The 23,677-nt window shown below is 42.7% G+C and overlaps 1 protein-coding gene across 2 annotated transcripts in view; it reads left to right on the top strand.

Annotated features, from left to right (window-relative positions):
• The window catches only part of rasal2 (RAS protein activator like 2), a 449,735-nt gene that overhangs the window by 30,734 nt on the left and 395,324 nt on the right, over nucleotides 1-23,677 (top strand). The gene's annotated exons all lie outside the window — the stretch shown is intronic.

Genomic DNA, 23,677 nt, shown 5'->3' with positions numbered 1-23,677 from the left:
ATTTGCCAATTATATGCCCATTCTGCAAGTTTATTAATATCCTCCTGTAATTTGTTTCGTCCTCCTCAGTATTGACTATCCCCCCCTACCCCCCCAAATTTGGTATCGTCACAAATTTAGAAATTGTATTTTTGATTCCAGTCTAAATCGTTAATGTAAATTGTGAACAGCAGTGGTCCCAGCACTAATCCTTGTGGGACATTATTACCCACCTTCTGCCACTGTGAATAGCTACCCTTTATTCCCACTCTCTGCTTTCTGTCTTGAAGCCAGCGAGCTATCCATTCTGCTACTTGTTCCCTGACTCCGCATTCTCTGACCTTGTTCATCAGTCTATTATGGGGTACCTTATCGAAGACCTTTTGAAAATCTAGATAAATTATACCTACAGCATTACCAATGTCTACTCTTTTCCCTTACCTCTTCAAAAAATTCAATAAGGTTGGTCAAGCAAGATTTTCCTTTTTGAAATACACGCTGACTGTTCATTATTATACTTTTTGTTTCTCGATGTTCTTCTATTTTCTCCTTTAGTAGGGATTCCATTATTTTTCCTACCACCGATGTTAAGCTGACTGGTCTATAATTTCCAGGACATGTTCTATTCCCCTTCTTAAATATAGGTATTACGTTAGTTTTCTGCCAGTTTACTGGCACGGCAGCTTTTTCTAACTAATTATTAAATATGTGTAGTAATGCCTCTGCTATCTTCCCGAGATTATTTTTAATTGCGTGGATGCAATCTATCTGGACCAGGGGTTTGATTAGTTTATTTAATAATATCTCTCTTGAAAAATTTTAAATGCACTTATCTCATTACTCATCTCATCATCCAAAGTAATGTCCTCCTGTTTTATCTCCTTGGTAAATACTGAAGCGAAATAATGATTTAATATTTCTGCTATCTCTCTATCGTTACCTGTGGTGTTGCCCTGTTTATCCCTCAATGGCCCTATTCCCACCCCAACCTTCCATTTTTTTATTGATGTGCCTATAAAATATTTTACTATTTTGATAATTTAATTTCATAGTTCCTCTTTGCCTTCCTAATTGTTTTTTTTTTACTTCTCTCCTAATCTTTTCATATTCTCCTTTATCATGCACTCCTCTGCTGTCTATGCACTTATGCCTCTTTCCTTATCCTCAATTGTTCTCTTATATCTTTATTCATCCATGGAGTTTCATTAGTGTTTAGTTTGTTCTTTCCTTTTAGCACAATATATTGTTCCAGTCCTATGTTGAACACCATTTTCGATGTTTCCCATTGTTGCCCCACGTCGTTTTGTCAATATTGTTGTTCATTTTATTTTCCCCAGTTCAAAATCAGCTGTTTTTTGTCATACTTATGTCCTTCTCTATTATCATCTTGAAGCGTATTATATTGTGCTTGAAATTGAAGTTGGAGGCATCATTCGTACGAACGCCTCCGACCCGAAAAAAATCTGTAAGAATCTACCTGTTCGTCTTGGGGAAATGCAAGATCCCGGTCGGAGGCCGAGATTCGCTGGGCTGTGCATGGGAACCCGTCTTCGAGGTACGTAAGTCCAAGCTGGAGTCGCGTGGGCCTGGACAACTGATCACGACGCACTATTCTCATTGATAATAATGGGAACTCTGTTTGTATGAGTTCCCATTACTATCAATGAGAAAAACCTCAAACACCTAAACACAGAATAAATAAATAAAACACCTCACATATTTAAAATTAATTGAAATTAAATGTCATAAAATGTTTTAGAAAAAATATATATTTTGGGGAATTTTTTTTGAACATGCTTTAATTGTGTTAAAAATGGATAGGTTTTTTTACTATAAAAATGTGTATTTAAATTTAATTGTTAGATGTTTTAAAACTCTTACACTGGTAAAAGTAGGATATATGCCTGCTTTCACCGGCGTAAAAGTTTGAAGGATATTCGCTGGACATGAGTTGGGCAAATAGCCCAATCTCTCCCATGCGAATGTCTTTCTCCTGGGGATGTGGAGGATCTGTCAAGTGAAATCTTGACAGATCAGAAAAGCTGGTTTTTGGCGCATGCGCATCGCACCCCCAAAAAAACAACTTTTGTGAGGCCTTGCCGGGTTCGTGTGCACTTCGCACAGACCCAGCGAGGCCGGAATTTTAGCCCCTGTTCCCTCGATGTTCCCCTACTTTTATTTTTCTTATCTGCTCATTACTGGATCAAATAGTGAACCATCCCTTGGGCTTTTTACATATTGAGTTCGAAAGGAGTCCTGTATTCATTGTAGGAACACTTTTTCCTTATCCCCTTTACCTACCTCTTCTGTCCAATTAATGTCGGGGTAGTTGAAATCCCCCATGATGATGATTCTATGTTTTTTACTTATTTCTCTATTTTGTCAGCATATTTCTTCCTCCACCTTCCCTCCACTATTAGGTGGTCTGTAGACGACCCCTATTAGTGTGATTGATCCTTTATTATCTTTTATCTCTATCCATATGGATTCTATTTTTGTCTTGCTGATAGCTGCGTACCTTTTTTCTGCAGCCGTTATGTTATCCCGAATAAGTACAGCTAACTACTCCACCTCTCCTTTTTCCCCTCTATCTTTTCTAAATATGTTATACCCTGCAGTGTTTAATTTCCAGTCCTGATTTTTTGTAGCCATGTTTCAGTAATCCCTACTGTGTCTGGTTCCTCGCAATGCATGATAGCCTCCAGCTCTTCTGTTTTATTATGGACACTGGGCATTGCTGTACAGACAGGTAAACTAATTTTTAATAGGATTTCCTCTCACTTTATGTTTTACTATCTTTTTAGACTCCTGTAACTTTATTTGCTCCCTTGCCGCTAATGTCCTCCCTTTATTCTTTCATATGTTCCCTTTACCTGTTTTTAAAAATATTTAGGCTGTTTACATTTCTTGTGGATCCCTCCCCGCTTCTTACTAGTTTAAAGCCTTTGCCACCTCCCTATTTACCCTATCCGTTAGGGCATGTGTCCCATCCCGATTCAAGTGGAGCTCGTCCCATCGGTACAGTCCTGTCCCAGCACTGGTGCCAGTGTCCCATGAAAAGGAATCCCTCTTTCCCACACCAGCCCTTTAGTCACATTAATTCTCTTGATCTGTCTGCTTCCATGCCAATTTGCACGTAGCTCAGGCAATAATCCAGAGATTATTTCCCTCGAGATTCCGCTTTTTAATTTAGAGCCTAACTCCTGATGCTCTTTCAGCAGGACCTCCTCCTTTTGGACCTCTGGAAAGCACCGGGTCTTACCACATTTAAAACCCCTTTTTCGAAGACCCATTGGGATTGATGACTCAGATCTGAGACGCTATTTTAGACGTGAGCCCATCTGCAATTACTAATGCTGTGGCGCAGTGTGTTGTGACGTGCCATGCCAGTGCACTGCTACAAGTTAGTTGCTTTGCTCACGTCTAAAACAGCGTCTCAGATCTGAGTCATCAATCCCAGTTGCTTTGGAATGTTTTTTTATTGTGCTCTTTTATGGAAGCATAGAATCATAGAATAGTACAGCACAGAAGGAGGCCATTCCATCCATCAAGTCTCTGCCGGCTCTTGCAACGAGCAATCTAGTTAGTCCCACTACCCCGCTCTTTCCCCATATCCCTGCAATTTTTTCTCCGTAAAGTATTTATCCAATTGCCTTTTGAAGGCTACTATTGATCCTATGTCCACCACCCTATCAGGCAGTGCATTTCAGAATCCAACCACTCGTTGCGTAAAAAAACTTTTCCTCGCATCACCGCTGGTTCTTTTGCCAATGTTAAATCTGTGCCGCCTTGTTTTCGACACTTCAGCCATTGGAAACAGTTTCTCGTGATTTACTCTATCTAAAACCTTCATGATTTTAAACACCTCTATCAAATTTCCTCTTGGCCTTCTCTGCTCTAAGAACAACAACCCCAGCTTCACCAGTCTATCCACGTCACTGTAATCCCTCATCCCTGGAACCATTCTGGTAAATCTCTCGTGTATGCTCCCCAAAGCCTTCACGTCCTTCCTAAAGTGTGGTGCCCAGAATTGGACACAATACTCTAGCTGTTAAACTTTTTTTTTCCCCTCACTGAAGTAGCCATTAATGAAGTTAAGCTTTGACCGTGTCTGCTGGCAGGCGATGAGGGAAGTTAGCAATCTCCTCCCCGGCCAACATACACACACCTGCACTTCTACCACGGGGCGACTGGACTATGATCAGGAGTAGGAATCCTGGCCAAGTTTCCTTCTGTCATGCAGAGGAATTTGGGCTAATTGTAGAAATCCTTACAGCCCCCCCTGCTCGGGTCAGCCAATCTGCCACTCCATGGATCGCATCTGGGACCTTCATGGGCTACATGGCACAACTGCTTTGGCGATAAATTCACTGAGCCAATCCTCTGCTTTGTATTCGAGAAAGAGTAAGTATTGCATTTTCAATTTGGTGCCATTAAATCGCAAGTCATTGGATTTTTCAGAAACCATAAAGAAAAAGCACTTCCTGTCTGACAGCAGCCTGTAGCACTGCATCAGAGCGAATTGTACTCTTTTGATCCTAAAGGCATGCACCAATGGCATTTCCATACATGATCTTAATTACATCGCTACACATAAAATACTCACTCTGTACCGTGTGGTGCAGATAAGTGGATCATTCGTCACTGAGCGCAGTCATTTAGATTAGGGAGCATTGTTCCACTCTCTTCCTGTGTAAGAAGCCATTTGGAGACTTGACTGAGCTTTACAATCCTTTTTAAACTGTAATAAAAATAACTTACTATGCGCCAAGATAATGGTTAATCATTTTCTCCAAAGTCATTTGATTCTGCAGCGCACTGCTGGTAGAGGAGTGGTTGGCATCTCCTCTGGCACTTTTCTGCTATAGATAATGATTTAAATTTCATGATCTTTAAGTGAACGTCTCTTGAGGTTTGCTTCACATCGTTTCTAGCTGGTGAAGCAGATATCAGAGTTTCTGAAGTCACTTTAGTGGTCTTGATTGCGCTTGGAGTTCATTTAGGTGGAGAAACAGTGTGCATGTTGGTCTGATAATTCTTTCCCTATTTTTGCCTACTTCTTCCACTTGTCGCTTCTCCCTGAAGATGTTAAATTATCCAGTACCTCATCCAGGTCATCATTTCTAATTTGTGGGCTTTGACGGCCATTTTTGGCTGGTTATCTAACAGAGAGAAGGGGGAGCAGCATTACAGCTGAACCTGATCCTGTCCTTGCTAAACGTTCATGCTCGTTCACTTCCAATGGCTGTTCATAGAATCATAGAAATTTAAAGCATGGAAGGAGGCCATTTTGGCCCATCGTGTCCATGCTGGCCAACAAGAGGCTATCCAGCCTAATCCCACTTTGCAGCACTAAGTCTGTAGCCCTGTACATTACAGCACTTCAAGTGCACATCCAAGTATCTTTTAAAAGTCGTGAGGGTTTCTGCTTCTGCCACCAGGCAGTGAGTTCCAGACCCCCACAACCCTCTGTGTGAAGAAATTTCTCTTCAAATCTCCTCTCAACCTTCTACCAGTTACTTGAAATTTATGACCTGACCCCTCAGCTGAGGGAAATAGGCCCTTTCTATCCACTATATCTAGGCCTCTCATAATTTTATACACAATGAGATCTCCCCTCAGCTGCCTCAGTTCCAAGGAAAACAAACTCAGCCTATCCAATCTGTCCTCATAGCTAAGATTCTCCACTCCCAGCAACATCCTCGTAAATCTCCTCTACCCTCACTAGTGCAAGCACATCCTTCCTGTAATGCAGTGACCAGAACTGTGCACAGTACTCCAGCTGTGGCCTAACTAGTGTTTTATACAGTTCAAGCATAACCCCCTTGCTCTTATATTCTGTGCCTTGGCTAATAAAGGCAAGCATTCTGTATGTCTTCTTAACCACCTTATCTACCTGGCCTGCTGCTTTCAGGGATCTGTGGACATGCACTCCCAGGTCCCTTTGTTCCTCCACACTTCTCAGTGTCCTACCATTTAATGTGTATTCCCTTGCCTCGTTAGCCCTCCCCAAATGCATTACCTCACATTTCTCCGGATTGAATTCCATTTGCCACTGTTCTACCCACCTGACCAGTTGATTGATATATTCCTGCAGTCCACAGCTTTCTAATTCATTATCAACCACACAGCTGATTTTAGTACCATCTGCAATCTTCTTAATCATACACCCTATATTCAAGCCTAGATCGTTGATGTATACCACGAAAAGCAAGGGACCTAGTACTGAGCCCTGCGGAACCCCACTGGAGACAGCCTTCCAGTTATAAAAACACCCATCAACCATTACCCTCTGCTTCCTGCCTTTTATCCAACTTGCCACTTTGCCCTGGATTCTTTGGGCTTTTACTTTCTTGACCAGTCTGCCATGTGGACCTTGTCAAAAGCCTTGCTAAAATCCATATTGTTGGATAGCAATCAGGATGGAATCCCTGACACTGTTCCCTGTTGCCCTCTTTAAGAAGAGGTACTGAAACCAAGGACATCAAAAATCTTTCAATGCAATGGGTAGACAATGTTTATCCATTGCGGAGACAAGTTCCCGAATTATTTTTTATTGAACAAAAGCGCAAAATGCTGTGGATGTTGGAAATTGAAATTAAAACAGAAAATGCTGGGAATGTTCAGCAGGTCCAAGTTAACGTTTCGGGTCGATGGCCACTAATCAGAACTGGAAGAGGTTGGAGATTTAACCGATTATAAGCAAAATAACAGGGGAGGGTCTGTGATATGGTGGAGACCAGGAGTGAATAAATGACAAAAGGGGTGATGGTGCAAGGCAAAATTAATGGGACCCTAGAGAATTACAGGCATTGTAGCACTCAGGAGCACAGGACATTGAAACACCAACTTGTTGAACAACCTTGTGTAAATGTTGTGCTCAACCATCTGTTCACTTCACTAATCTTCTTCAGTCTCTGTGATCAGAATGCGCAGATTTATTTACAATGTGGGCCGATCTCATGATTCTTGGTATGATCTTAACCATGTAACTGGAAAAAGTCTTGCGCATTAAATACCAAGTTATTTATCATACTGTGTGTCCATTAGAAACTCACCAGCTTGTTTTAAGCCAATGTAAACGAGTACTGGAAATACAAAATTCAATTTCATCACATTTTTGGAAAGCTTAATGACTAACTTAATACCAAACATTGATTGCACTCACACATTATACAAGCACAACAGTACATTTTGGTGCTCCTCCTCTGAAAGATTGTGACCTGGAATTATGCAATTGTTTGCTTGTGTCAGTTGTTATGTATGGTCTGGGGCAGAACTATACAAAGACATTGTCCATTATGCCAACTTTCACCAGAGATTTGAGAATAATTGCTGCCTTACTGTCTCTGGATTTTCTACTGGGTGAAGATCGTTGGAGTTAATTTTGAGTTGGAGAGGAAACATCCATCTCTCCCACCATTCTCTATTTTAATACCTTCTGACTGGCTTCCATCTTGACCAGAGCCTGGTCAAAGTCACAAACAATATTTTGTGTGACTGCTATCACAGCACATTTTGCCACCTCACCCTCTTGGAGACATTGTATGATTTCTAAATCTCTGGCATTAAATTGACAGCAAGACCAATTATTTTAAAACAATTTGGAATAAGTTTATTAAATATACACACATGCACTGTAGTCTATCGAATAAAACAGCAGTTTACTAGTATCCTATGGACTCGACTAAATTACAACAGGTAAGGAAATGAGTTACAAATTTAAATAGACATATACTTCCCTCCTGAGTCAAGCAAATCTCGCGGTCGTCTTCCTTGCTACTGGTTCTGTAGAGGGAGGCTTCCTGCTTTGCCATGTGGTCATCAAAAAGAGAGTGATCAGGCTTTAGGGTTCCCTTTTTATATCTCTTAAGGTCCATTGTCTCAACATAAGTTGGTAAAGCCTCAGGATTGGGTCTTAGTTTTATGGCAGTACTTATTGGCTTTCCTCACACGTGACACTGTGCAGGAATTGGAGCCGTTTCTTGGTAAGTTTCATCGTTTTCCTATCAACACATTTTAATGGTCTGTAATCTGCACTTTTGACATTTCTCCATACACACTAAATTCACCTTTATTACATACATCCAATATCAATTCTATCATTAATATACACTTTTATTTTTACAACGTTAATGAAGTTGATTAGTCCATCCTCTTCCACTGCCTCTCCTATGCAGTGATATCTTTGATTTCATTTCCTAACTGTCCCAATTTAAGCAGCACATTTCCATTGTATGCCGAAGAACCATTCTTTGCCTTCTCCTACTTTACATACGGAGCTGGTCGAGCGTGGTTAATGTTTCGATGCTGGGGATGTTGGCCTGATGGAGAACACTGATGTTGGTGCGTCTATCCTCCCAGTGGATTTTCAGGATCTTGCGGAGGCAGCGCTGGTGGTATTTCTCCAGCGCTTTGCGGTGTCTACTGTATATGGTCCACGTCTCTGAGCCATATAGGAGGGAGGGTATCACTACTGCCCTGTAGACCATAAGCTTGGTGCCAGATTTGAGGTCCTGGACTTCAAACACTCTCTTCCTCAGGCGACCGAAGGCTGCGCTGGCACACTGGAGGCAGTGTTGGACCTCGTCATCGATGTCTGCCCTGCTGATAGTATGCTCCCGAGGTACTGACCACACTCGACCAGTTTTGTTGGGCGGGCCACATTGTCGGCATGCCTCTAATCTGAACTCGTATACAGCAAGCAAGCCTCAGATGGGCAGAGGAAACGTTTCAAGGACACCCTCAAAGCCTCCTTGATAAAGTGCAACATCCCCACTGGCACCTGGGAATCCCTGGCCCAAGACAGCTCTAAGTGGATTAAGAGCATCTGAGAGGCTGCTGAGTACCTCGATTCTCATCGACGAGAGCATGCAGAAATCAAGCGCAGACAGTGGAAGGAGTGTGCGGCAAACCAGACTCCCCACCCACCCTTTACTTCAAACACTGACTGTCCCACCTGTGACAGAGACTGTAATTCCTGTATTGGACTGAACAGTCACCTGAGAACTCAATTTTAGAGTGGAAGCAAGTCTTCCTCGATTTCGAGGGACTGCCTATGATGAAGATTCTACGTACATGCTGTACATTGACATGATTCGTAATTAAGGGTTTATCTTCCATATGTGGATTTATGACACCTCGGTTTATCTTCGCAACTCCACTCGCAACATGACAGTTGCGGTTATGTGTTGTATGACATCAAGTTGTTGCTGAGCCAGAATTTTTGCAGTATTGAATCCATCCTGTTCAGTATGGTGGAGAATCACGCTCCTCGACTGCTCACTTAGGCTAAACCTGCCTTTGTGAAATCTTTTGTTTGACAATGATCTCCATTTCACACACCATATCCAATCCATCACTAAGACCATCTATTTTCACCTCCCGAAATATCACCCATGTCTATCCATACCTCACTGCAATTGTTGAAATGATGATAAACTGCTTCATTACCTCCAGTGTTGACTTCTGACGTGCACCCCTTGCTGGACTTCCAAGCTTCACTCTACCCAGTGCATCCAAAAGTCCACTGCCAATACCTGACCGTGGACGCAGCGCCATCTGCTTATTTTCCCTGTCTTTACCAACCTCAACTGACTTCCTGTCCCACAGTGTACTGAGCTCTGAAATCTTCTCGCTTATTCCAAGGGCCTCTTTGCATTTACATTTACACTTGCATTAGAATCCCTGCTTGCATTCTAGTCTTCTGACCATGTCTCTTTCCTTTTTGAATTCCTTATCACCGGGGAAGTTGATTTTCATCGAAATTGCTTTTTTTTCTCTCTCAAGAAATTGAAGAGGGAGAGAGTAGATCTCGCTGTACTTAAAAAGATGGAATTGTGTTGATCCTTTTCCTGGTTCAGTGGGGTCTTATAAGTTTCAAACTGACCAGTTCCTTCTTTGAGACTCGTGTGTGTCAGCCGTGGCTCAGTGGGCAGCATGATTGGAGCGTGGGCAAGTACAGCAGGAGCGGCGAGGTTGGAGCGGAGGAACGGCAAGAGATTGTAGAGCAATGTGATCGGGGCCCAGGCGAGGCATGAGTTTGGGGCCCAGAACAGGGGCAGCACATGTTAGTCCACACTGGAATATGTGTTTGCACTAGGTCTGTGCAACAGAACTGGTCTCCAGTGGTTTTGGTTAATCCTTGCCACTGGACGAAGACCTAGCTCTGTCAAGCCCATGTGGTGGCTGGTGTGTAACGGCCACCACACATTAAAACAATCCATGCACAGGCATCTTCCACTCTTCAATATGCAATTCAGGACCCTGAAATATTAGGTCCTTCATTGAAACACCTGTGAACGGATCCTTTTTTGGTGGAAGCAAGTCATCCTCAATAGGAGGGACCGCCTAAGAAGAGGATTCTTCTGTTTGGACAAGTGTACCGCTCCTCCCTTCTGCCTCACCTTTGGTGTAATGCCCTTCAGCCATCATTGCCCTGCTCTCTGCTCTCCTTCATGGCAAATGAGCCAAGGGTGGACAGAGGAAAGTTTACAAGGACACCCTCAAAGCCTCCCTGATAAAGTGCGACATCCCCACCGACACCTGAGAGTCCCTGTCCAAAGATCTCCCTGAGTGGAGGAAGTGCACCCGGGAGGGTGTTGAGTGCCTCGAGTCTCACCACCGAGTGCATGCAGAAAACGAGTGCAGGCAATGGAAGGAACGCACGGCAAACCTAACCCACCCTCCCTTGCCCTGAATGAGACTGCCCCACCTGTGACAGGGACTGTGGCTCTCATATTGGACTGTTCAGCCACCTAAGAACTCATTCTAAAAGTGGAAGCAAGTCTTCCTCGATTCCGAGGGACTACCTATGATGATGATGCTCTCTGCAATTCTTTTCCTAAACCTTCCCACCTTTTTACATTTTCCTTCATCTTCCAAAGCTTCCTTTAAAACTTTGCTCACCTCCCTAAATCTTCCTCCACTTCCTGCTTGGTGTCTGAATTCCTTGCCCGCTTGTGAATTGCTTTAGAATGTTGTGACACAAATATATATTGTTTTCGATTGTCTTTTCATGTGACAAACTCCCTGCACAATGACTGGTGATTAACAGCCAGGTAGAGGTGTAGTCTTCCAGCAGAGTTGTCCTGTTTGAAGGTTTGTTCCTGTGGTTTACCTAATTACATACTTGAGAGGAGATCTAATACAATTTTCACACATTTGGTGTTTGTCTTTGTTGTTGACTGTTCGCCCCTTTTGAATTTGAGAGGGCAGTTATACAAGACTCATGAAGTCCCAGTACTTCCAGGATATGATGGAGGAGTTGACAATTGGAGTTGCAAAATTCTCTGCGAAAGGAAGTTCTTGCTCAGAGAAGCATTTTGAAATGGGCTGAGGTTGAAATCCCTGGAAGAAGGGAGCAATACTGTATATTTAAAAGTCATTGAAGAACTAATCTACAAATTATGTGATCTTTCTATTTTGTCTACTCGTTCGATAAAGAACTTCATGAATGTATAACTATTATTTGCTTGTTCACTTTGTGCAATAAATTTGCTTCATATCTTAAACTTTTAAATGAGGTCTGACGTGATATTGTGCTTTGCTGTTTGTTCACCTGGGTGTATTATCAAAAACTTAGACCTTTCTGAAGGAAAGGATAGATGCTTTCTAAGGTTTGGGAATTGGGACTGGCCCATGAGAGTGATGTAAGAGCAGAAATAATCTAGGGTAAGCAGTTTACTAAACCCCAGAAATGTCATGGCATTAGAATTGTAAATTGCTGTGATAGATCTTAATGAGATAGGCATTTGGAAGCATTTGGCGGGATCTAACGACTGACTGCTGAGTGGCTCTGCAGCTTTCATTTTAAGTCACATGCCATTGTTTTAATTCTTCAGGATTGCAACAATGACAATGAAACAATCCTATTCTTGGGTGAGTAAAAGAACAATGGAAATTCAGTACCACGAACATTATAACTTTTGATTTGAACAGAGTTGAATTCACATTTCGTTCACAAGGAGAGTAGTTTTTCACCGGCTGTAGTCCAGCTGACGTGAACCTATATTTCTGTTTGCACTATACCTGGTGAAGCAAAACTCAACCATTCAGTCAGATGCAATTTAACTGCAATTTACAAGAATGCAGAAGTGAGTTTGAGCATCTGTACTTAACAGATGAAAGTGCTTCTCGGAAATAATCTTGCCACTTCAAGAGCTAACTTAGTTAAAGACCATTTACATGGCCAGAACTCGTGAAAAATAGTTAATTAAAAAGTTCGAGCAGAGCTGTTGTTTTTGGTCCTGGTGCACATTGACTCATGTCATCTGGAGTGAAGAATTGCAATCATATATTCAAGAGCATTAAACAATAGGGGATTGATTGTTTTTAGAAATGAATATGCCACAAAATGGTGTACTCACAAGTACTGCAGGCCAACAACAACAACAACTTGTATTTATATAGCGCCTTTAATTGCTATATAATGCGGAGGAATGCAACAAATTACAAGACGTTAATGTACAGAATGGGCATGAAATTGGCAAATAAATTTCAATATGGATAAATGAGGTATTACAGTTTGGGAAGAAAAATAAGGTGGTCACATATTTCTTGGCAAATAATCTAAATGTGAAATGTAGCTAAGTTTGCTGATACAAAGATGGGTGGGAAAGCAAGTTGTGAGGAGGACACAGAATCTGCAAAGGGATATATAGACAGGTTAAGTGAGTGGGCAAACATTTAGCAGATGGAGTATAATGTGGGAAAGTGTGAGGTTATCCACTTTGGCAGAAAAATAAAAAAGCAAATTATTATTTAAATGGAGAGACTACAAAATGCTGCAGTACAGAGGAACCTGGGGGTCCTTGTGCATATGAGAAAAAGTTAGTATGCAGGTACAGCAAGTAATCAGGAAGGCAAATGGAATGTTGGCTTTTATTGCAAGGGGGGTGGAGTATCAAACCAGGGAAGTCCTGCTACAACTGTACAGGGTATTGGTGAGACCACATCTAGAGTACTGCATACAGTTTTGGTCTCCTTATTTAACGAAGGATATACTTGCATTGGAAGCAGTTCAGAGAAGGTATTTTAGGTTGAATCCTGAGATGAAGGTGTTGACTTATGAAGAAATATTGAGCAGGTTGGGCCTATACTTATTGGAGTTTAGAAAAATGAGAGGTCATCTTATTGAAACATATAAGACACTGAGGTAAGGTAAATGCAAAGAGGATGTTTCCACTCTTGGAGGAATCTAGAACTAGGGGGCATAGTTTAAGAATAAGGGGTCGCCCATTTAGAACTGAGGTGAGGAGGAATTTCTTCTGAGGGTCGTAACTCTGTGGCATTCTCTACCCAGAGAGCTGTGGAGGCTGGGTCATTGAATATATTTAAGGTGGAGATGTACAGATTTTTGAATGATGAGGGAGTGAAAGGTTATGGGAAGCGGGCAGGGAAGTGGAGCTGAGCCCAAGATCAGATCAGCCATGATCTTATTAAATGGTGGAGCAGGCTCGAGGGGTGAAATGGCCTACTTCTGCTCCTATTTCTTTTGTTCTTTAACGTAGTGAAACGTCCCAAGGCGCTTCACAAGAGTATTGAGATAACAATTTGACACCGAGCTGCATAAGTCGAAAGAGGTAGGTTTTAAGGAGCATCTTGAAGGAGGAAAGAGAGGCGGGGAGAGGTTTAGGCAGGGAGTTCCAGAGCTTGGAGCCGAGACAATAGAAGGCACAGCCACCAATGGTTGAGTGATTATCAGGGATGCTCGAGAGCAGAATTAGAGGAGCGCAGACATCTCTGGGGATTGTAGGGCTGGAGGAGATTAGAGATGGGGAGGGGCAAGGCCATGGAGAGATTTGAAAATAAGGATGAGAATTTTGAAATTGAGGCGTTGCTTAACCGGAAGCCAATGTAGGTCAGTGAGCACAGAGGTGATGGGTGAGCAGGACTTGGTGCAAGTTAGGACATAGACAGCCGAGTTTTGGATCACCTGTAATTTATGTAGGGTAGAATGTGGGAGGCCAGCCAGGAGTGCATTGGAATAGTCAAGTCTAGAGGTAACAAAGACATGGTTGAAGGCTTCAGCAGTGGATGAGCTGAGGCAAAGACGGAGACGGGCGATGTTATGGAGGTGGAAATAAGCGGACTTAGCTGTGCATATGTGGCACAAGTGAGTTAGGTTGGTTCCATCTCGTGGTTGCAGTGTGAGTTGTTTGTACCGCTTACCCTTACCCTGGTGTTTGTATTCTATTAAAAAAGTTGCTCTTTGTCTTGAAGATTATGTGCAATGTGCAGAGGTGCGGTCGTTGTCCTTTTGGGGCTGTGATCCTTCAGGGTCCAGTGTTGTTTGGCACTTAGTCTGTGATTACAGGTTAATCTGAAACATGAAACCAAGTGGAGAGCAGCAGGGAGGAAAGCAAGTCAGGAAAGATGAAGAGTGATGATGGAAGAGAGACAGCTGCTTGTAGGAAAGGAAAAATCTGGGAAGAAAGGAACATGGTGTTATCTGGCAAATCATTCTGGGGTGGGTGGGGAAGGTGGGCAAAGTGGGGGGAGGATTTGACGTGCTCGGGTTGTCAAATATTTCTAGAGTTGTATACGAGATTTGAAAACTGAAGGAGAGCCCTGAATGTGATGTGATATTAAATAAGTGCCCATACACTTTCCTGATTTAGAATGGGAATTGCACAAGTGAGGTTGTGCATAAGGTGCAAAGAAAATAGAGGATAAAAGAAATGTGGTGTGAATTTGAAGGAAGATGGGGCATCTAATTTTTTTCCTTTGTCAACCAGTGCTTATAGGAATACTGTCTTTTTAAAATGTTAATGAAGTAACATATGTCAAGCCATTCAAAGGGGCTGCAGTTAAGTCTCATGCTGCTTTTGAATGATCAGATTATAGACTCCTGCAGAGCAGTGCTACTGTTATCTTCTGGAGGAATATGACTTTTTTTCCTGCCTCTTGAAGGCATTAACTCCTTCCTGGATTGTGATTCTTCAAGCAGTGCTCACCTGATGGTACCTTGCCCGAGGTGACATTATTCCTCTGTGAACCTTGAAGTGGAGTGTTGCAGCTGAGTGTAACCTCGTCCTTGACAGACATCCATATATGGTCAAGTCACCAGGAATTACTGGAACATAATTGGGAGGGACTCATTTTTACTCTTCCACAACCCAAAGGTCTTTGGGTCAGTTGTGCTGTCCAACTATTGCATCAGCCGAGTGGCTACCAATTCCAAATCCTCCTGGTCTATACACCGAGTGCTGGCCAAAACGGCTGAGCCATTGGGGGGAATCCCGGTTAATTTATTTTTAACGAAAATCTCAGGGGATCCCAGTCAATTTAAGGAAGCTGAATTAATGTGCATGTTGTTGATCAAGCACTCGGCGAATAATTGTCAACTGGTGAGCTCAGCTCTTGCTTGCATGGTCTGGCTTCTTGTTGATGACATCAGCATTTATGGGTTAAATAGAAAATGTTCTAACAGTCGCAAAGCAGCATTTTTTTAAGCTGGTAAGACTTTTAAAAACAAATCTACAGAACCAAATTACTGGGAAGTGGCATGGGCAGGAGATTACATAAGAGAGCTGCGCGCTGTGTTACTATTGGTGATGTGTGGGATAGATGAAAGAGACTAGAAATAAACTTTTTTTTGGCCAGTTTGAGTGTTTCACCCTCTGGCTCTGTCCTGTGACTACAGTCGTTCTTTTATCCTGTTGCTCGTGATATTTGGTGTGACGGAGGCAGATTCAGTTTGCATGCAAACCTACAGTTCACAGATCTCGAGTTGCTTCTGCACAGCACCAGAGTGCACATTGTTGCTCCAATTGACATGTTCATAATTTCAGAAGCAGAACATTGCAAGAGTTGTTAACCATGAGAGAGTGACAGGTAATTAAAACATCACCCTGGTGCACTTCACATTGAAGCTGTTGCTTGTTGACATGCTATAGGCCCATTCATGGTTCAGTGAAAAAGTTACAATTTCCGTGATGACCAGACTGTTCTCAGAACCTCACCTGTGTTGGGAGTAGTGGGCAATTGCACTATTGCAGGCTTGTTCAGTTGTGCAAGTACCCTAGTAACTTCTGTGACTGCTGTTTTTAGGTTCTCCAGGCAGTGGTAGGTTGGAGCTCGAGCAGAGACCCTTATTTTTCACTTCAGCTGTGTGTCTCCAGCCTCTATTGGGCTTTTTAGAGGGTCAAGAGGATATGGGCCCACATATTTCACTGCCTCCAATGGCAGCTCTCCAGTCCAACAGAAAAGCCTGTACTCTGGAGGCCCAGAGTTAGATACCTTTATATTGATGAGGTGAGTATCACACACCTGCTGGCATATAAGAACATAAGAAATAGGATAGGAGTAGGCCATACGGCCCCTCGAGCCTGCTCCGCCATTTAATACGATCATGGCTGATCCGATCATGGACTCAGGTCCACTTCCCTGCCCGTTCTCCATCACCCCTTATTCCCTTATTGTTTAAGAAACTGTCTATTTCTTAAATTTATTCAATGTCCCAGCTTCCACAGCTCTCTGAGGCAGCGAATTCCACAGATCCATAACCCTCAGAGAAGAAATTTCTCCTCATCTTAGTTTTAAATGGGTGGTCCCTTATTCTAAGATTATGCCTTCTACTTCTAGTCTCCCCTATCAATGTAAACATCCTCTCTGCATCCACCTTGTCAAGCCCCCTCATAATATTATACGTTTCAGTAAGATCACCTCATTCTTCTGAATTCCACTGAGTAGAGGCCCAACCTACTCAACCTTTCCTCATTAGTCAACCCCCTCATCTCTGGAATCAACCTTGTGAACCTTCTCCGAACTGCCTCCAAAGCAAGTATATCCTTTCGTAAATATGGAAACCAAAACTGCACGCAGTATTCCAGGTGTGGCCTCTCCAATACCCTGTACAACTGCAGGAAGACTTCCCTGCTTTTATACTCCATCTCCATTGCAATAAAGGCCAAGATTCCATTGGCCTACCTGATCACTTGCTGTTCCTGCATACTAACCTTTTGTGTTTCATTCCTGCTGCACTGCAGCACTTTACAATCTTTCTGCATTTAAATAATAACTTGCTCTTTGATTTTTTTCTGCCAAAGTACATGACCTCACATTTTCCAACATTGTACTCTATCTGCCAAATTTTTGCCCACTCACTTAGCCTGTCTATGTCCTTTTGCAGATTTTGTGTGTCCTCCTCACACATTGCTTTTCCTCACATCTTTGTATCGTCGGCAAACTTGGCTACGTTACACTCAGTCCCTTCCTCCTAAGTCGTTAATATAGATTGTAAATAGTTAGGGTCCCAGCACCGATCCCTGCGGCACCCCACTGGTTACTGATTGCCAACCCGAGAATGAACCATTTATCGCTACTCTCTGTTTTCTGTTCGTTAGCCAATCCTCTATCCTTGCTAATATATTACCCCAAATCCCGTGAACTTTTATCTTGTGTAGTAATCTTTTATGTGGCACCTTGTCAAATGCCTTCTGGAAGTCCAAATACACCACATCCACTGGTTCCCCTTTGTCCACCCTGTTTGTTACATTCTCAAAGAACTCCAGCAAATTTGTCAAACATGACTTCCCCTTCATAAATCCATGCTGACTCTGATCAAATTTTGCTCTTCCAAATGTCCTGCTACTGCTTCTTTAATAACGGACTCCAACATTTTCCCAACCACAGATGTTAGGCTAACTGGTCTATAGTTTCCTGCTTTTTGTCTGCCTCCTTTTTTAAATAGGGATGTTACATTTGCAGTTTCCCAATCTGCTGGGATCTCTCCACAATCCAGGGAATTTTGGTAAATTGGCAATGCATCCACAATCCCTGCCGCTACTTCTCTTAAGACCCTCGGATGCAAGCCATCAGGCCCAGGGGATTTATCTGCCTCTAGTCCTATTATCTTACTGAGTACCACCTCCTTAGTGATTGTGATTGTGATTGTGTTAAGTTTCTTCCCCCCCCCACCCCATAGCCCTTTGACTGATCCACTGTTTCGATATTATTAGTGTCCTCTACCATAAAGACTGATACAAAATATTTGTTCAGAGTTTCTGCCATTACGAATTCCCCGGTCTCATCTTCCAAGTAACTTCCTTCACCCCAACAACCCTCTGTGATCTCTGCACTCCTCCAATTCTGGCCTATTGCGCGTCCCCGCTTTTATCACTCCACCATCGGCTGCCTTTACCCTAAGCTCTGGAATTCCCTCCCTAAAACTCCCTGCCTCCATCTTTCTCCTCATTTAACGTGCTCTTTAAAACCTACCTCTTTACCAAAAACATTGTCAATCTGTCCTGATATCTCTTTGTGTGGCTCAGTGTCAAATTTTGTTTGATAATGCTCCTGTGAAGTGACTTGGAATGTTTTACTACATTTAAAGGTGATCCATAAATATAAGTTGTTGTCATTGTACAAGTGCCATAAAGATAAGGGGCAAACTGACTATTCAGTGGCTGTTTACAGTTTTGTGTAGTAAGCTTAATTTAAACATCTTGCTGTTGGACTTTTCTTTGGTTCTTAAAAGTCTGTGGTATTTGAAAAGTGTCTGCAGCTTTGTTAAAGGTGCATTACCCTGTGTTTGTTAATTTTATTGAAAAAGTCAGTGAATACAAAAGGATATTGCCCGCTTTATACTTGTATGCAGTTCTTTGCTAAAATTAGTCAGTGGAGAAAACTATAGCTCAGAGTCTTGCCCAGCTATCAAAATCATCCACTTATCTATAATTTACCATCGTACTCCTGAGTAGTGCTGCATTTATCAAGTGGAATTATAGATGTGTGTGAAGGTACAAGGCACTTATCAATTTACTGTATCCTTGGTGGAGTGGGGAACAAGGAGGAGGGGGTATTTTCAGCAGAGTGTGATTTTTTTTTCATGTTCATGTGGTTTCTTTGCTGGATGGGAGTGCAAACCAGAGATCCCTCAACTGTTTAATCTTTTATTTAATGTTTATATCAAATTAAGTTGTAAGTGTTTTCCTGAAATTTTAGTATTGGAATATTTATGGAACTTTTTTATGTGTCCTTCTTCCAAATTTATTTGCAGTCTTATTAGCTTGGGGTGAAAGACAAATGATTGGATTGCCAGTTATTGGTTGAGTGAGTGTCATTGTGTAATATTTAAATGCAATAAGGCCAGGTTTTCTTCTGGTCTCTGCACATGATGTCTGGGATTATTTTGATTAACATTTCGGTGCCAGTCTGTTCTGAGCCAGCTGGTGGGAGCTACATTGCTGAAGGAGGTGGCAAGATATTGTTGAACAAGATTAACGTGCACTTGTTCACTATGTCTGCTTTTGACCCTAGGGAAAAGGAAGGGATAAATGCAGCAGATAATTCAATTTCTTCCCACCTGGGAGATTTCTTAATTGAAAGAGCACTTTCATACATCTGCGTTTGGTGGTCTCTAATTGCAAGATCGCTGTGACCTGGGCTGAATATTGCAGTGCTTCGATTTGATACTGAAACTCTTTTTGGTAAGATTTGATACTGAACCTTTAAATGATTAATGGGTGCTGTAAGGTAGCTGACGACCTTCCTCTGTTGCACTTCACGTGATAATTAGAAAGTTCTCTTTCATTATTGTTGTTTCCTGGAATCAGATAACTTTTTGAAATCAATTTCCAGCTAGCCAAGGGAAAGCCACTTAGGAGCAAACCAACTGGACACTCAGTTGCGAAGGCAAAATACTGCAGATGCTTGAAATCTTAAATAAAAACAGAAAATGCTGGAAATACTCAGCAGGTCAGGCAGCATCTGTGGAGGGAGAAATAAAGACACTCAGTCTTGTTGGAAGGTGATGCAATTCTGGGATTGCACTCTGTAAATTAGATACCTTGCTCTGGGCACTTTTGATAAAGGGCTAATTTGAGCATGAGGAGAGCAGAAGGAAGACACCATGGTCTGTGCACTGAAGGGTAATGACTTGTAGTGGAGCTTAAAGGGTCACAATTGATCAACTGAAGCCTGCTTAAATTGAAATCTCAGATTATATTCAATTTGAAGATTTTTCTCTTTCCTTTGCCATCTCTTTATGTTTAAACACTCCTGTATACCATGTTATTTTCTTTAGTGTGCAAAAGCAGTCTTGTGGGGAAGCACCATGTTTCCTCTCCATGCCATTGCTGAGATTGGGAATTTGGAGTGTAGGATGATTGTAAAAGATTTTCACAGTGCAACATATAGCTTGCGGATTCGATTTTAAAGGAACTGTGCAGTTGTGCTGTACGCTGCATAATGAAATACTAAGGTGAGGTGTCGTGGAGTGGGAGGATGTTCAGCCCAGTTCCCTTTGAAAGTTGAAGTTCAAGACCATCCAAGCAGGGGAGAGAGAAAGTCAGATGGAGTGTCCTTGACTGGTTATTATCTCATGCACTTTGACATCTTTTAGTGACAGTCCAGAAGCAGGTAGGCTGCCTTTTGGGGACAGACCAGAACCCCAAAATAATAGGGGAAAATTGAGGATGCCTGAGACTTATTGGAAGTGATGTGAGCATATCATGGTATGGGAAAGATTACACTTGTTAGGTGCTTCATTGTGTGAAAAACCCTTGTTGGACATTGGGATAATTTTCCAAGGTCGTCAGTTGGTCTGTGGTGGAGCCTCAGAATCTCACATTTTCTAATCTGCAAAGCAGCAGTTAATTTTGGTCATCCAAGTATCCCCGCCACCTGCAGTACTATCTGCATTATCTAAAACCGAGCACTTTCAAAGACTTGCTGATAACTTTACATACTACATGTGGCTTGAAAACCTCATGGAGTCATTTTTTTCAGACACTGCTTAATCTTAATCAAATAAGAATTTTCCAGAAAATGAACTTTGCTTTGTGCTTGATTCAAGAATTTCAGGAAAAATTTGACAGCAGGATTCCAAATTTTAATTCAGTCTTGAGCATTAAAATGAGGCCAATAACTTTGTATCTGTTTACACTGGAGGTAGGGGTGAAGGAAAGAATTTGCAAGGAAAGGAAGACGGGTATGTGTTCCAATTTTCAGAAATGTTTCTTTAATTTTTGGTCCCTTGAGCTTTCTTCCTTTACCCCTCTTTTCCTGAATGCAATGATTTGTGCTGGGGTATCCAGGCGGCCATTGTGTGTGTGTGTGTGTGTGTGTGTGTGTGTGCACGTGTGTGTGAGTGTTGATTGGCTGTATGACTGAAGTAACAACCACAGCTGAGCCTGGTATTGTCTTCAACTGGCATCCACTTAGTGCATTTGCAGTAAGCATCATTGGACAGTCACGAGGGGCATGACTGACTTGGTTTCCCTCCTTTTCATTTAGCCCAGGGGCACTGAGGACGGTGGTTGTTGTCTCCTCCTCTATCATCCCAAGTGAGTTGATTCAATACAAGCCAGGAATTAAAATTGATGATGTGTATGGCTGAATGCCACATTATTTACCCCCCAAGTCATCAAGGGCCACAATGCAGGTTTTTTTTAAATAGTTAAAGGGTTCACTATGTAGATTTAGAGATATGTTTGGAACAAGGAGCTATGACTGTAAACTCGCATAAAGGATGAGCGAAATGGAACTGAGGAACAAACTAATTTATACTTGGTTCATTCCATAAATTCTTCTCAAAATGGAGAGAATGCTAATTCAATTCGACTGTTCAAAAATGAGAAGGGCGGATTCCAGATTGGATTGGCAGGGATTGGAATGTTATGGACTCAATGCCAGGAAAGAAGGGAAATGAAATAAATATCTTCAAACAGAGCCCTAAACAATACTAGCCTCTTGAATTTACAGGGCACCTCTAACATTAAAACATCCCAAGATTGTTCTACACAGAGGCGAAAACACACTGAGCAGTAATTCCAGGTTTAGGAGAGCTGAGTTGCGGACTTGGTCGAGTAGCTAGATTTGAAAGGTGCTTTTAAAGAAATAAGAAAGGAAGAAAGAAAAACTTGGATTTATACAGCGCCTTTCATGACAACCATACATCTCACCGGAGAACATCAGCGGCAGGCTGGGGCCATAAAAGTTGCGGCGGGCAGAGGCCCTGGGAGCAGCGTGGAGGCCACGACAAGGTACAGCGCGAGCTGTGACGGCAGTGAAGAATAAACGTCATCAAGATCCAGATCGGTGATTGGAGCGTGGGACTGTGGAGGGGTGGGTTCGGGGCCAGGGGCCCAGGGGCAGCACGGGCCAGCCCATACTGCAATATGTGTGCGGACTAGGTCCGTGCAGCAGAGCAGGCCCCAGTTGTCTTGGGTAATCCTTGCCACTGGACCTACACCTAGCTCTGTCAAGCCCATGTGGTGGCTGATGTGCAACGGCCACTACACGTTAAAAGAAATCCACGCACAGGCATCTTCCACCCTTCAGGATATAGTTCAGGATCTGGAATATTAGGTCCTTCATTGGAACACTTTTTTTGACGTGGAAGCAAGTCATCCTCGTTTTGAGGGACTGCCTATGATGGATGACGTCTCAAAGTGCTTTACAACCAATGAAGTACTTTTTGGACTGTAGTGATGTTGTAATGCAGGAAACACGGCAACCAATTTGCGCACAAGCAAGCTCCGACAAACAGCAATGTGACAATAACCAGACAATCTGTTTTTTTTGTTATGTGATTGAGGGATTAAATATTGGCCACTGGGGAGAACTCCCCTGTTCTTCAAAATAATGCCATGGGATCTTTTACGTCCACTTGAGAGAGCAGATGGGGCCTCGGTTTAACGTCTCATCTGAAAGACGGTATCTCCAACAGTGCAGCACTCTCTGAGCACTACGTGTCGGCCTAGATTTGTTTGTACTCCAGTCCCTGGAGTGGGACTTGAACCCACAACCTTCTGACTCCGAGGCGAGAGTGCTACCCAAAGGAGCCGGAGGGAGAGAGTAGCAATGTGGAAGGGTCAGGGAAGGGATCTGGAGAGTAGGGTTGAGAAAGCTCTACCATCAGTAAGCAGTTGGATAATTGTGTAGGCTGAGATTAGCTTTTTATTCCAATATCCGTACACTTTGATCAATCTGTTTTAAGCTTTCCCCTTGGGGGAAAGTCACCCAATAGTCTGTTCCCTCTTTTTCTTTTCATGGGTTTTCACTGTTTGTTGGGAGTGATGAGATATCCCCCTTCAGCTGGGAAACGGGCACGGTGGTAATTACCACATGTTCAGCTCTCGAGTAGCAGGCTCATGTGCACTGGGACTGATTTTGCCACGTATTCTAGCAAACTGATAGCGGGGTGGCAAAAAGATGTTAAAGGCGGGTACATTTTGTTTATTGAAGCTGGAGTTTTGAACTTGCTCGCTGATTGTGATTCCAGGGCTCTCTGGCTTCTCCATCCATCTGGTAAATAGCTTGCTTAATACTAAGCAGATTGAAGTACTGATGTGTGGTGCTGTGCATTTGTGAAGATCAACTTAAATTTCCCATATGTCATGATAGAGATGTCATTTCCTTACAGGAAGATTGGAGAGAGATCTTTGGGTCCTTGGTGAGCACCTCGAACAAATTGTTTCAGAATTGCCCTGATTATGTCCAGCTTGGGATAGTAACGATGTTGGTCATTCCTGAAGCAGTACCCTATCTGCACTGCCTTTCCAGCTAAAGGAGGAAGTGTGATGACAGTAAAGATTAGTGAAAAGAAAAACATTAAGGGCCCAAGTTTCCACACGCGCCTAGAACGACGCAGTCTCGACCTGGACGCCCGTTTTTCGCGCCACAAAGTGCGCCTAAAAAAATCCTCCGTATTCTCCACCTACCTGCAGGTCCTCTGGCCCTCGGCGCAGCC

The sequence above is a fragment of the Pristiophorus japonicus genome, chromosome 8 (assembly GCF_044704955.1).
Source record: "Pristiophorus japonicus isolate sPriJap1 chromosome 8, sPriJap1.hap1, whole genome shotgun sequence".
Lineage (NCBI taxonomy): Eukaryota > Metazoa > Chordata > Chondrichthyes > Pristiophoridae > Pristiophorus > Pristiophorus japonicus.
This window is presented reverse-complemented; position numbering and strand designations above follow the sequence as displayed.